We start from the raw sequence: 15,923 nt of genomic DNA, 5'->3' as shown, positions 1-15,923 counted from the left end.
GCTATAAATGTCCATTGCTGGTGCATGTTTATTGAATTCCGACCTGTGTTTTAATGGTGCCTATAAATGGTGCCTTATCTCAGTAATCTTGACACAGAGGCAAAGCAGCATAAGGCTTCATCAAGACACGCCAAATATTTCGTATTTTAACTTGACGGTGTCAGAATTGCATACTACAACGCAAATGAGAGGGAAGAGGAGTGAAAAGTTAAGGCATATTGGTATTGGTTCATTCTGATGGAAGGGCACCGCAACAGAAGACGGGACCAGAGACCTGAAGGACCACACAGCGAGCGCTTACAATCAACAAAGGCGTTTATAAACACCGCCGTCTCTTATCGTTGCCCCGTTCGAACTCTTACCTTGTGGCGAACTGTGAAGTATTCATTGAATTTTCAAAGAACAGCAACCCGGGACATAACAGTGTTTCCGCATTGACGTTGAAGATTTTTTTTCTTCTTTCCCTCATCCTGAGCTCATGCGTAGAGGTAGAACGCCCATCACCGAAAATGATGAATTCTCCTTTATGGCAAGATTCCGAATCACAGTCGATGCTTCTTAGAACTACACGCATTTTACCTCTCTGCAACTTATGTGGAATTGGAGGGAGCCTTACAGACAGACGTCTGATGTGTGCATTGGCTCCTGCGTCGCACCGACGCTAAGCGACAGAATTATCGAACCTGGCATCTATGGAAGATGCTGAAAGTTTTCAGGCTCATCGACGATAATGTTTTAGGTACTTACTGAAAAGAAAACATTAAATCAGCTCCTAGTAGACGTAATAAAGGTTTTTGAGGAAAGAGCATTGGCCTAAACTTCACTGTTGAGGTATTTGAAGGCAATTTACTGCAATGTTTTGACCTACACCTTAAATTCCAGGACCACCATGTTTACTGGGATTACCACTCGAGGTGTGTCAAACCACTCCTACACTTCCTCTAAGGGCACTCGAAACTTGTCAAGAATGCCATTCCCACTCACCCATAAGAAAGGCATTATTGATGTCTGCTACTATGCGGGGAAAGGTATTGTCGAAGCTCAGGTCTTGCGGCTGTCAGCCGCTGGCTATACTCATTACGTAATTTCCTGGGCCTGCGAGAAAATTACTAGGATCGCCAAAAATCTCAGTGGATAATAAAAGCATTCCCGTGAGGACAGACACCGTAGGGAAATTGGAGCTCTTCCTTCTATTCATCGAACGGCTCATGGACTTAAAAAGCTGCCGCACTTTACAATGGTAACTTTGTATTCTCTGTTGGAAGCAGGCTGAGCAGAAAATAATGTGACATCAAGCATAAATAAAGATGGTAGACTGCGAGAGAAACGTGGCTTGTAAGATCCCTATATCATGTGGTGCTGGGTATATCGGCCAAACTAGTTGCCTCAGCAAGCGACTCGCTGAACACCGCCGAGCGATATACAGTGGAACAGGACTCAACTTGCCTGTCACGTGTGAAAACACCAGGAAAGAGATAACACCTGTGAAGCCCACCTGGACCAAATATCTTTAATATTCGCACACCAGGATCAGAACCCTCCCATTCGCTGACGGGGAAGAAATTTCCTGTTTACTCCATAAATGCTAATGTTTGGTTTTGGTTGTGGTTTCTTTCTTTCTTTGTCTTGTTTTTATTTCGCGGTATTTATACTGAGCGCGTGATTAAACGCCTTTCTTGACAGTAAGCGCTCGTCGTTTGTTGCTCCAAGTAAGACATGATGTTGGGCTAGTCGGTTCATGGTTAGAGCTCCAAGTCTCCCGTCCTTTTAGTGCGCTGTCCTTCCATCAAAATTAGAGGGCATTGTTGTAATGATCTTATTGTTCGGACCGCATTTTTTGTTGACCCAGAAATACGAAACACTGATACACTCCTGGCGATGCTAAATTCAATGAAAGGTACACCATCCGGGAGCTTTCGAAATCACTAAATACGCTGGAACACTTGAACACTTCCCTGCAGACAGCACCTCTTCAAAGTATGACCGTCATCGAAGTAACACAGTTCTTAGTATTGATCAGATCATCTTACGTCATAGTGCTCCATAAGTTTTGATAACGGACAGAGGTGCTGCGTTTTCCTCCGACCTCCTAGACCGTATTCCAGTGTTCAGGAGTGCCAGTAACCTCAGGACAACTTGTTATCATCTCGAAACTAACGGAGTTGCGGAACTTCTAAATTACAAGCTTGCAAGCATGCTTTCAATGTAAGTGGAAGTGGAAAATAAAACCTGGGACGACGTCCTACCCTATTTCGCGTTCGCGTACAATACAGCCGTACAGAAACAACCCACATGACCCCGTTTAGCCTAGCTTATACATGTCAGGTGACGACAATGCTCAATGCCATGCTGCCTCATGTCGACGAGCCCCCAACGACGACGTTGAATCCTGATTACAACGCGCCGAAGCTGCCCGCCAACTCGCACGGCTTCGAATTCAGGACCAACAGGGCAAGGTCGCGCAACGCTACAACCTACGGAGGCGGCATGTTGAATGCCGCCCTGGTGACCTTGTCTGCATTTGGTCCCCAATACGACGAAGCGGACTGAGTAGAAAGCTGTTGGGCCGCAATTTCGATCCCTACTGGATTGTACGACGCCTTGGAGCCCTGAATATGAAATCTTCCCTCACGAGGCTCAACATTCTTGACGCTACCACCGCCCCGAGGTGGTCTACGCGGTTGGCCTGAAGCCCTACTATGTAAGGACACCCTAACTCTTCTCGAGACCCCCGCTTTCCTTTCAGCATTGGGTCGATGCCTTCGAAGGAGGGGGTTAATGACGGCAGCGCTCGTGGAGACGAACGCGCCAGTCAAGAAAAGAAATGAGTGCGTTGCGAAAGAAGCATTGTGAAGGCGCACGTCCAGGACAAGGCCACTGTTGACCCTTGGCCACTTAACACCAACGTAACAATATCTTCATTAAAAAGGAAATGTGAATTAAGCACAGAGCAAATAGGAAAACTAAAACATATCTACTCAATACTTGTCAGGTTTCTTCACATAACATATCTCATTAACAATGCAAGAGTGAATGCATGTGTTGATATTTATTTACATGCGTGAGAACTTCAGCTGCGCTCTTTTGCGAAACATTTTTCTTAAGTAAAGAAGTCTGGCATAGAAGTTATCAAACCATAAAAAGCTACTCACTTTACATTATTATACTTTCTGAGATTTAATTGTGCTGAAGTGTTCTACCAAGCATGTGCACAACTTTCCGACCGAATGCTTGAGCAGGGCCATACGGTTAAACAAAGACAAGAAGAACGGTGACAATTTGCGAATAGAAAATGGTGCTTTTTCATGCTAACACTAGATACAACAGAATGGAAAGCTGGGCTAGTTGTAGGTTGTTCATGATGAAAATTTGTGGGCGCGAACAAACAAAAGACAGAGAAGAAACCACAGCACAAGTGCCTTTTTCACAACTAGTTTAATGGGAAGGCAACAAACACTTAAATATGAAAAGATATCACAGGTAGGTAAAGATAAAAACAGTTAATATCCCATGTTATGACTGAACAAACTCAAAATTTACGCAGATAACCTATTTTCTTTTTCGTGATACTGACGGCTTACTCACGCAATTACCATGCGAGGCAATGGGGAAAGCTTCCATCACCTCCCTGATTCTTTGTTCAGGTTGACGAAATAGAACCTGTGCTGCCACAAAGATAGACCGGCAATTATTGCATTCTTGGAGGTGTTCCCTCACCGCTGAGGCACTGCCATTGTTGTGCTCTTTAAGGCGAATGTTCAAACAACGCCCAGTCTGCCCAATGTACACCAGATCACAGAGAAAATGGATCTTGTACACCACTCCTGTTTCACAGCGCACAAATGGAGCCCGGTGTATGACTGTGCATGCGCGGGAAATACGGTCAACCTTTTCCTCCTTTTTTTGTGCAAGGGGACACAGTCTGCCTAATTTCAAAGGGGCGGATAAGGCTACTGTGACATCATAACTTTTTGGCACGTGTATTAGGCCATCTGATAAGCGGTGGATGTAGGGAATGACCGCATGCTTCTTCAAGTTCCCTTCAGCGGGGGGTGAACTGCCTTTGGCCCGTTTCATTAACTTTATGCGGGACTGAGCAATGACATTATCAGGGTAGCCGGCGCTTACTAATCTGGAAACTTAGGCTTTGAAACTCATTGAGAACATGTAGACGCGACTTCGCCAGGCTGGATCTGAGACATGAAATAGCTATTCCATCCTTAACCAGTTTAGAATGTTCAGAGCTGTAACTGAGTAGGGGTTTTTTTGACCTAGGGCAATATTGAATTTGCAATTCAATCCCGAACATATTTGCTGGCGATATTGTCCTAGGTCAAAAAACCCCTACTCAGTTACGGCTCTGAACATTCTAAATTGGTGAAGAATGGAATAGCTATTTCAGGTCTGAGATCCAGCCTGGCGAAATCGTGCCTACATGTTCTCAATGATAGTTTCAAAGCCCAAGTTTCCAGATTAGAAAGCGCCCTCTACCCTGATAATGTCATTGCTCAGTCCCACATGAAGTTAATGAAACGGGTCAAAGGCAGCCCCCCCCCCCCCCCCCCCCCCGGCTGAAGGGAACTTGAAGAAGCATGCGGTCATTCCCTACATCCACCGCTTATCACATGGCCTAACACACGTGGCAAAAAGATATGATGTCGAAATAGCCTTATCCGCCTCTCTGAAATTAGGTACACTGTGCCCCCTTGTACAAAAAAAGGCGGAAAAGGTTGACCGTATTTCCCGCGCATGCACAGCCAAACACCGGGCTCCGTTTCTGCGCTGTGAAACAGGAGTGGTGTACAAGATCCCTTTTCTCTTTGGTCTGGTGTACATAGGGCAGACTGGGCATTGTTTGAACATTCGCCTTAAAGAGCACAACAATGGCAGTGCCTCAGGGGTGAGGGGTGAGGGAACACCTACAAGAATGCAATAATTGCCGGTCTATCTTTGTTGCAACACAGGTTCTATTTCGTCACCCTGAACAAAGAATCAGGGAGGTGATGGAAGCTATCCACATTGCCTCGCACGGTAATTGCGTGAGTGAGCCGTCAGTATCGCTCACGAAAAAGGAAATAGGTTATCTGTGTTCATTCTGAGTTTGTTCAGTCATAACATGGAATGTTAACTGTTTTTATCTGTACCTACCTGTGACGTCTTTTCACATTTGTTTTTTGCCTTCCCATTAAACTTGTTGTGAGAAAGACGCTTGTCCCGTGGTTTCTTTTCTGTCTTTTGTGTGATCGCGCCCACAAATTTTCATCTGATCATCATAACCCTAGATAAATGCATACCAAAATTTTCAAGTCCGAATCTTATATTCCTTTTGTATATGTCAGGTTGTCTTTGTAACAAAGCCTCATGAGGCGAAGAAAGAGTCAAGAAGTTATTACAGCTCTAAAACAGTAATTATAGGTAAATCATGCTATCTCCGTGGGTGATTTTGACGACAGCGGATGTAAATGCAGACAAGATAAAATAAGTAGAAAGCTGGTAAACGTGTTCCGATAAACACCGCAGCTTATTCCGCAAGGATTTCTGCGAAAATTTCTGACAGCTGCGAAAGCTCATAACGGGAGTATCAGCGTCGAGGGAAACGCTCATCTTTTTCCCCACTATCTCACAAAGGGGAGGCAATTAAAATTCGACATGGCAGCAAGGTATAACTCTTATTGCGTGGAAATAACTTCTGACAGGAGGCGAAGTACACGAGGTAAAAAATTACAAAGCGGTCGCTTATATTGTTCAGGTGAATTATGAAGCAAGATTGAGAAAAATGATTTAGAGTAAAAAAAAAAATTGCATTTGGCACTGTGACGACACCAAAATCCATACCACGACTTTAACCACAACGAACAAAGAGTACTCATACAAACTTACGCTCAAATTTAGTAAATATTTTTAACGTGCAGCTCATTTAGTGGAAATAGAATAAAAGCAAGGACAAGCTGAATTACCCCGCTACAACGATGCCGCGGACAACTACGCCTGGGCTCTCTGTAGACGCGTTTCAATTGAGGCTGAATCGGGCTGGGTAAGAATAATGAAAGCGGTGGTACTTCTACACTGCTTGCTCAAAAGAAACCCTCCGGGCATCGAAAATTCAACCGGACTTTTGGTATGAGGCTATTCATCCAGACGGGGCTGATACAGCGGTGCCGAAAGGCAGTGTCATCGACAACTGGAATACAAGGGCATAAGAGAAGAAATACTTTATCGGCAGTGGTTTTCCTGGCTTGACAAAATGATACATTCGAGCTAGTAGTGCAGTTTATTTCTCGATCGGCATCTCGCGCTTCACCCATATCGAAGAAAACATGAAGGAATGCATGATCCTTCATTTACACCATCGCGAATGTAGCAGACGTCAACGCTGTTTTCGCCATATTGACTTTACACTCTCATATTGACTATTATCGCATTTTTTCTCTAAATAACACCGGACAGTGCGCCTACACAACTACAAGAAGATCAAGTCCCTTCACTCCGCGCCCACTACCCCAGGACGTTATTAGAACCGAGTTTCTACATTATTTTGTGAGAACATGTATACTTTTTAATGACTCATATCCATGAACGAAAACAAGTAAATTTGTGGTTAAATGGCATACGCATGCATACGTATTTCTCATATAAGTATTACAAAGGAAAGGGTATCCATAACGCCTACTTCAAAATCAAATGGAGTCATATTCTTCGGATATATGAAAATAGAGTAAAACGTAGTCATGAGCCTGCTTGTGAACACGATCCTCATAGCTAGAATTCTTCTGGGCGTGGTTGCAGCATTACAGACGGCAAACCACTGTTCTGTGTGTGTCTGCCCTTTCCTTACTATTATTAATTTTGAATTTTACACCGATCTATAATATAGTTGCTACGTCGAAGTGTGAATACAAGAAAAGACGGCTGCCATGCCGCCGCTTGTGAAGAAACAAGTTCCTTATATAAAGCCGCTGGTGTTGGTGAAGCACAGCAGTACGAAAGGACAATATTGAGAGTCGGTGGTGAATAAATGTAGAGAAACCACAGTTGGCTGATTTTCATCTCACAAGATATAGACAAAGAAGGACCCGCCGCGGTGGCTGAGTGGTTAAGGTGCGCGGCTGCTCACCCGAGAGACGCGGGTTCGATCCCGGCCGCGCCGGCCCAATTTCGATGGAGGCGAAATTCTAGAGGCCCGTGTACTGTTTAATGTCAGTGCACGTTAAAGAACCCCAGGTGGTCGAAATTTCCGCAGCCCTTCACAACGGCGTTTCTCTAGCCTGAGGCGCTTCGGGACGTTAAACCCCCATAAAGAAACCAATAGACAAACATGGGAAAAAAAACTCAGCGCGTCGTTTGTCTTTCGTTCTTTGCGCATGTCTTGGGTTTTAACTATAATTCAGGAATAGTTACTGTACATTGCTCAGCACTGACCCTGACTTCACATAACGAACGTCATGTTCTTGCGCTCAATTTACCGCATAACTACCTTTACGACAAGTTTCTAGCCACAGACCATGAATCGCTAAAGTAGAAATATTGTTTTGGAGACAAAACTAGGTCACATCCAGAATTTCGCCTCAAAAGCACCACAACGCAAATTTTACATGCTGATATCAACCAGGCAATCTACGTAAGGCTTCTTTCTTTTATACCTGGTGTATAGTTGCTGAAACTAGTATAGAATGTCACAGTCGCATTGCACAGTTGACAGCCGAACAGATTCGGCTGAAAATAAATTGTGTTTTTTTTTTCAGCCCTTGCTAAGCAGAACTTGGCTCATGTCAGAAACAGAAAAAAGAAAGACTATTCAAGTGCTTTCGTTACAAATAAAATAGCACATGCAAAAGGAAAGTTGCAGTGTGGTTGAGCATTTTATCAATTTAATTTATCACAACAGGCAATCAGAGATTCGCTTCTGACCCTAAAGAATGTCATGCCAGAGCACTGGGTAACTAGTTGACGATATATATTTATGTGAATTTTGACTTCTTCATAAATGATTTTAGGCTTCGTGCTGATGACCTGATTATATAATAACTACCAACGCATCGGAATGAAAAATACACGTCTCTCTTATGTAGATAGCTTTCACAGCGTGGCAAATCTTGCTGTTAATTATTCACCCTGGAAACTTATTAAGTACGTGGAGTCGCGGCAATAACAACATAAAGCATGCTGCTGCAATCAATATCTCCTGAAGTTTTAAGGAGCTAAATGTAGGAGGTATTTCAAAAGCATGCCGGTAAATGTCATACTAGTACTCCCGTCTACAGCCAAGAGACCTTCATATTTTTCAAACAGAGCGCATGAGAAAGATTCACACGCCGAAGCGGGCTCCGTAATAATTTCGTCACACGTGCCTTCATATCGAAGAATCTAATTTTAGTGATGCTTGCCAATAATTGTAGGAGGTCAGAGACGTTCTTTGTACTGCCCAGAGAGCAATAACAAAGGCGAACTAGGTGCTGATGAAGTCTCGCTTCCCCGACTTATCGACCTCAAGGCTGTATCGATCACTTTCGCTGCGCGTGAGAAAGCGCCATCTTCTGGATAACAGGAAGTTGAGCCAACAGCTGCCGTACTGATGCCTAGCAGAGATTGATTTCCGGGTCCAGACTGCATCGAGACTTTCTGGAGTCGACGGGGCGTGTTCTTAACAATACCTGTGATGGAGAAGAGTTGTGTTTGGCCCTACGTTGTCTTTGATGTACCCATCCGAAACATAGGATGCAGAAGTCGCTTGCGCTAAGAAATGTTCGCTCGCTTCCTTTCGGGAATGGAGTCATGGACTGATTCAGAACGTCGCATTCTTTTCGAATGTTCTTTTCAAAATTTCGTGTATTTTAACGCGCAGATGTAGCTTGGCAGTAAGGAATGGGATGGTAGTGAAATTTCGTTATCTGATCACCTAAAGGAGCGTACAGACATATTCGAAATGAAACTCGGTTCAGATAAACTCGCTTGTGTTTCAATAAGGCAAAGCACATGACGGTTCTAGGCTATGCGATGTCGAGGTCAAGCATGCTACGCTACCGGCATGCCTTTGCCTCCGAAGCATGGCAGCGTACTGCCTTGCTTCCGACTCAGCAGCGAGCGGCTGCGTGGAATGAAACATGGCAAGGAAACACATGACCGTTTTGGAGTATGGCCTTCAAAGCTTCACGTATTGTGCGAACGCGCGGCATAACGTATTATCCATGACCACCTTGCGTTAGTGTAGTCAGCTTATCACCAGCTGAGGTCTCTGTGCAGTGTGCGACACGCACGTTCCACGTCCCCGTCAGGCAATACGGAGAGTCCGTAATAACGTTTCTAAGCTACTTTTTGTCCAAACTTTTTCTTTTTGCGAGCGCCTGCTGCAGTACGTTTTTCCGTGTGTGATTAGCGACTTTGGCGGCATACTTTTTAAACGTAATGATCATTTTCACTTCACTTGGTCGCGACGAAAACAACAGAGGTGAGAAAGAAAGCGCCCAATCTTCGGCATGACCGATCTGCCGAACGGCGGCTGCCCTCTGCAACTTTACGCATTACCTATCGCATCCACGCAGCTGATATATACTTCACCCGCAGGTTGCAATGAGACGCACACGCGCGCGATGGAGCTGAGGGCCTCCTTCAAATTACTGGGAGGCAGAGGCGGTCTGCACTTGCACCTTGCAGCCGGGACCACGGAGATGTTGACTTTCGGTTCTCTGTTTCCGGCCGTATGTCCGCTCGTTGGAAGCGCCGCCTCTTATTGCTCGCATTGAAGATAGGTCATGGAAATGGTATCACGGCACTTCATTTTTCGCAGGCGGTTTGAAGGTGGTGGAAGGTTTTGGGGATTTTTTGTGTTCTTTTCAGCAAAGCAGCCACCTTTCCGTGTAGAAAAAAAACGCCGGTAGTGTTCCCGAGGAGTAATCTATTAGCTTCGCTTAGTTTGATACTTCCATTTGGTGTTCCTTTAAGTAAATAGCAGCTCTTGTTCTGTACGAAGGGTCTGAAACCGCCGACTACCGCTGAACGCCTAGTGAGGTACGTTGCGCATAGCTGTCACAAGGAAAGACGAAGCGATTCACGCTTTCCTGGCACCGAGCAATTCGCAGCGCCATCTTCTGCCTTCCTTGCCGCTACCTTTTTCTCTCCACCAAGCGCACACTCTGACGCTTTAAAGCTTTCTGTAGGCGCTAACGATGACACTACTATCTCTGAATCTTCAAAGAAACTCCTGTCACAGTCGTTAATTCTCGTCCCACTGTAGGTTGAGGGTCGCTGAAAAAATTAAATGGACTGAAAGAAAGTGAAGGCACACTAATGAACGGTTCATGGATAATGGCATAGCACTCGGAAATTAGCCGGTTTCTTTATTTGCGGGAAGTAACGCTGCCTTCGAACGAGTGGTTTAAGAAAATTTGGTAGGAAAAAGTAAGAAAAAGAATAATTTTTTCTTTGCAGTATTTATGAAAGAACAGCCTTCTCCAGAATCACGATTTTTCTTGCGCGGCACATTTTCTTTTAAATAATGGTTCTGAAAAGAAGAAAGCGAACGGCCAGGTCGTTTTTTGCTAAAGAACATGTTATAAATGCCCTATGCACGTCAATTTTATGACCGAAGCAAGGTTTCTGAGTTTAGAAGGAGTATATGCCTGCAAAAATTCCGGACAAGCCTATTTTTTTCAGCAGGAAATTCTTTATGAACAAAATGTTTTGGATATCCAAGAATTATAGCATAAGAATTGGCATATCTCCTGATCTCTTCTAGAGACACTTCTTGTTTTCTGTTCCTTATTGTGAAAACTGCATTCTGTTTGTTTATATGGCAGCTTTAACTTCTCGATGCGAGCCCCTAAGAGACTTCAAAAACAAGATTTTGCTGTGCGCGGATACAAGACACTTCAAATTATTATGTTGATAGCAGTAATTTCCAATTTCCTTAGTTACCGCTCAATTATTGTCACAAACGCACATCACCGCTTTTATGGCACACTTAACGACTAGATGCTACTGCACGACAATCTTTAAATAGATTTCGCTGCGCATTGGAAGCTTATACCCAAGTCACATGGGCCGTCTAACCGTGGTTATGCACCGAACTTAACTGCGATTATCGCGAATCACGGTTCGCCGTTGTCACACGACTCGCCACCGTTCTCGGTTTCGGCTTCCAAAGGCCGGGTGCAACAAGCGAAGTGCCGCGATGATCGGCAGAGCGAAGCAGCATTTGCAAATATTTTACAACGCAGTGTCTAGAGTACCGGTCGGCGGCGCTTTCCGCTGTCAGCACTGCCTCCACTGCCGCAATACCTAGATCGGCGCACCTCCGGCAAGCCGTCCGCGCCAACGCAACACCTCCGCGACGCAGCTCTGGCGCACGCGTCTGAAAACCGTGCTAAGCTTCCATGCTCTCTTAAATAGTAAGCCGCGGTATAAGGGAATGACAAAAATGAACCCTCCTTGAGGATCGCTGATCTGCACCGAGTTGGCAGTAGGTATAACTGCGATACAAGCTAGGGCGTAGCTGCTGCCGCTGGTGCACCGCGGCTCACCCGATCTCTTGCACACTTGCTCCGCTGCTAATGCGTCGCTGAAATCGGTCATATATCTCTCTTTTACCGTGAGGCAATGGGGTAGTTTGTAAGGCAGTGCAATGAGTAGACAATTTACTGTAGCGCTGGTCAATTCAAAAACGCATGCTGCTGTGGCTTCGATGCGAAACAAGTTAGGCCTAGCGACGACTAGGGGGTAGCACACTGCCAGAGCGCCGCCGTCTGCCGCGCTCGCAGGTGGCACCACCGCAGTAAGCTCGCGACATCCGGAGCTGCGAGCGTTGCGCACTTGCCGCCTACTTTAAAGAAGCGGAAAGAACCGATCCTTTTTCGACATTACAGCGCTAGAAAGCACAGTTCGAGCACGGCGGGACGGTGCTGCAGTACGCTGTTGCTTCGCTTCCAACGATACTTTGAGGCTGCACCAAAGCGCCGTCGGACGGCACTCTACACACTGCCTAGTTTAATGTGTTGCACTTGAAACGTGATTTCCCGCGAAAAAAGTACGTTGCTAAAGCGCACCAGCTTGTAAACTCTTCGAAACTCAGACGCCTACGGGCACCTTCCGTCCACAGACGCCGCCATATTCTCAGTTAACAACGCAAACCGAGGTCGCCTAGCTAGATTAGCGATAACCGTGGTTAGCTGTGTAACCGCGGTTTGGTTCGCTGTGTGAGCAGCTGTAACTGTAGTTAGCGAAAACCGCGGTTACCTGAACCGCGGTTAACTGCGCCCGTGTGACAAGGGTATTACCGTTCCGGCGAATATGTTAGTAACAGAATTTTAAAATATTTCCAAGTTCCCCTAAAATTAAAAGTAATATCCATTAAAGCTTTTCTGGAAAACTTTTAGGGCAACAATTCTGGCGCTCTGAAACCCTTGTTAGCGTAATAAGGTTGTTTCACGTGCAGGCAAAACGATTCGCGATTTGCGTCACCGCTGTACAAAAACCTGTTTTGAGCAGCCGCGACAGCTCCAACAGCTAGAGTGATGGGGCTCTGGCAGATTGGAAACACATCGCTATGCCGCACCGCTTCTAGCAGTATTCTTCCAGTGGCTTTCAGGCAAAACTGCATTTAGTCCTTGAGTGGCATCGTCAGTTTCAAAGCTCCAAAAATGCACCTCCATTTGCATACGCACTATGCATGTCAACAAAGTAGCCTGAAAACATTTAACGATGGCGACCCTGCAAGAGCCAAGGCGAAAGAGGTCTTCGCGCTAACCTAGTCTGCGGCGCTAGACAGAAGTTGACCAGGGTCGGGACTACTTTGGTGATCGAGGAATACGCCATGTCACATAAATATGCCCGGCCTGATAAAAAGCACGCTCGGTTATACTAATCACGTATCACGTATTGTTATTTTTATTTACGAAGTGCGCTGTAACCTGAAATGTAGCACCTTTGATAGCCCTGTAACCCCAATTTTTGATGCTACCTTTCTACCATTGTGTTCTTGTACGGCGAGCTGACTGGAAGTGTATCCATCAAGAAAATTGTGTATATAGAAAACTGGCGCTGGCTTGAATTGTGCACTTATGTCGTATTTACTGCACTGTGTTTGTGTTGTATATATATAAAAAAAAAGTCATTGAATTCCCACCCTGTATCGGCCCAAAAAGGGCTAACAGTATCAATAAATAAATAAATAAATAAATAAAATTCGCTCTAAGCTAGCCAGAGCTCTGCTGGTCCAGGTTTCTTCCATCCGTCTATGTTTTTTATATCTTTTTTGAGAGGAAAATAAATGGGTAAAGAAGCGTAAAAATGACTTCAATGATGACTTAGGAGTCGGTGAGAACGTCTCAGAGAAGTTACTGCTAACTTAAACTGATTTATATAAAATGAAATATTTATTTCAAGGTTACTACAATTATAAAACTAAGGATAGGCAGCATTTTAATTCTCTTTCGTTGTTTACTATGATCACCGAAAAATGTTCGCAACGAAAGTTAGGCATGTGAAAGCAAATACCATTCTTTTGTGGAGAAAGAAAAAACGGAAGGGATCATAAATTTAATGATTAGAGAAAAGTGCAAAAAATTAGCCTTGTTATTGTGCTTAATAATAGTTTTGTGTCAGCAGGACAAACAGATGTTGCTGCCAAATGGTATAAAGAGGTAGGCACTGTCTCAATTTGATATAGAAAAATCCGCGTTGAAACACGCCCTAAAATTATGATAATAACAGGGTAATTAACACGGTAATGCCGCATGTACTACACACAGTCGTACATTCTTACAAAGAGCGAATGGCTTGCTCGATGAGTCATTACAGAACTTGCTACAACAAGGCACGCACCTAACGCTCAACGTCGATGTACCGATTGCCATCAATGACGCTGAAGTTTAGCGCACCACAAGGACATATTGATCGCGACCAAAGGGGCCGAAGTACTTCATACAGCTCTCACTAGACGGCTGAGATACACGGCGCAGCAAATCATATGTGAAACAAGTTTTATATCGAGGCGCTCGATCTCTGGTACTGATCCGCGTCTGTTTCGGCTGGCGTGACATGGTTGTGTCACCAGGCTTTATTTTCATCGCTGCAAGAGACAGGAGGCCTTGTTCCAGCCTGTTTTTCTAATGTTTATTTAATGGCTATAACGGTGCTCCATCTGATCAATAGTACAAAGGGTTCCTCATGAAAAGCACGATGAGGCATCAGATTAAGTTGGTACTTCTGAAACTACATTTTATTCGTTGTGTTAAAAGCAAGAGCCACAGCAGTTTTTACGACATAAGTGAGACAGCGATAAAAAAGAAACCCGAAGGCGAAACGAAGAAGGGACCGGAAAGAGCACTGAAATGGCAACTGAATTTTATTGAGCGAAACTCGAACAATATTTTGTAAAGCAGTGGCAGAGGTAATCTAATTCAGTTAACGTCACATGGTGTAAAGGGCCATAGAAGCGATAAAAAAACATAACAGGGTGATATATCTAAAAGTCGACTTCAACTCAGAAGGGAAGGTAAGAAAATGAAAAAGTACACTTGATGACTAAAAACAGTTAATGTCACATGGTGTAAAAAGCCATAAAAACCGAGGAAACATGAATAGCCCGTATCAGGGGTAAAACCGATAAAAACTGCAAAAATTAACATGTGGAACGAATATAAACCAACTGAATGTGACAACGTGCGCCTAAATAACTGCAGAGTCCTTAAAAATAAAAAACGATGAAAGAGTGGCAATCAATGATTCAAACACGCATAGTAAAAAATAAAAAAAATTGCAATGTTTTCTAAAAAGGCAAGTTCACTCCCGTAGAATAATTTTGACGCGTCACTGACACATTCCAAGCTCTTTCTTTTTATAAAGAAAACTTTCTCTACTTCTATCAAGAACAACAGTTTCGCGTAAACGAGGCATGTATTTACATTTTTTGCAATTAAGTGCTAGATTAGAGCCAGTGCCTTTTTCAAGTGAGCGCTCGTGTTCTCTTAAACGTTCGTTCAAGCACCTTCCGGTTTGTCCAATATATACCTTGCCGCATGTAAGCGGAATCTGGTAAATCACCCGTTCCCTACAACTGACCAACATGTGGGCATGCTTTACGCCACAGGTTTGCTCTCTTGGTTTTCGTTTTTAATCCTCTCACACAACGTAGCTAGCTTGCAAGGGGCAGAAAAAAAACGCTGGAATTTTATATTTAATGGTAACCTTTTCATATTATGTCCTACCCGGTGGGAAAACGGGACAACTGCTGGTCTCACCCTCCTGTTGCTTTCCTGAGTAACGTTTCTTTTTTTGCCTTTAACTTTCTGAAGCAAAGCTTCTGTCACTGCCGATATCACTGTCTGCGGAAAACCCGCCTGTGGTCTGCAGTTGGAAGCTTTCTTGAATGCAATGCTCACATGATTTCTTTAGTGCAGATTCCAAACCTGATGTGGCTAGGGTACGTTTGACGGTTTTTGAGTGAGCTGACTCGTAGGACAACACCTCTTTTTGATTTCGAGGTTTGCACATCCAGCAAAATCTGTCTCGTTCTAAGGACAGTTCTAAGTCCAAAAACTGAAGGTTGGTGTTTTTGGGCAATTCACAAGTGTATTCTAAACCATACACTTACCATAGGTAAGCCATACACAAGAAATAATGTCAGCATTTCATGCAAGAAAGCTTCCAACTGCAGACAGCATGGTTACTACAGGCCGGTTTTCCGCAGGCAGTGATGTCGGAAGTGACAGAAGCTTTGCTTCAGAAAGTTAAAGGCAAGAAAAGAAAGTTACTCAAGAAAGCAACAGGAGCGAGAGATCCGCAGTTGTCCCGTTTTCCCACCAGGTAGCAGATAATATGAACAAGGTTACCATTAAATATAAAATTCCCGTGTTTTTTCTGCCCCTTGCAAGCTAGCTACGTTGTGTGATAGGATTAATAACGAAAAACAAAGAGAGAAAACCTGTGGC

The sequence above is a fragment of the Amblyomma mixtum genome, chromosome 2 (genome assembly GCF_055824585.1).
Source record: "Amblyomma mixtum isolate Tamu chromosome 2, ASM5582458v1, whole genome shotgun sequence".
Lineage (NCBI taxonomy): Eukaryota > Metazoa > Arthropoda > Arachnida > Ixodida > Ixodidae > Amblyomma > Amblyomma mixtum.
Note: the sequence above shows the minus strand (reverse complement) of the source record.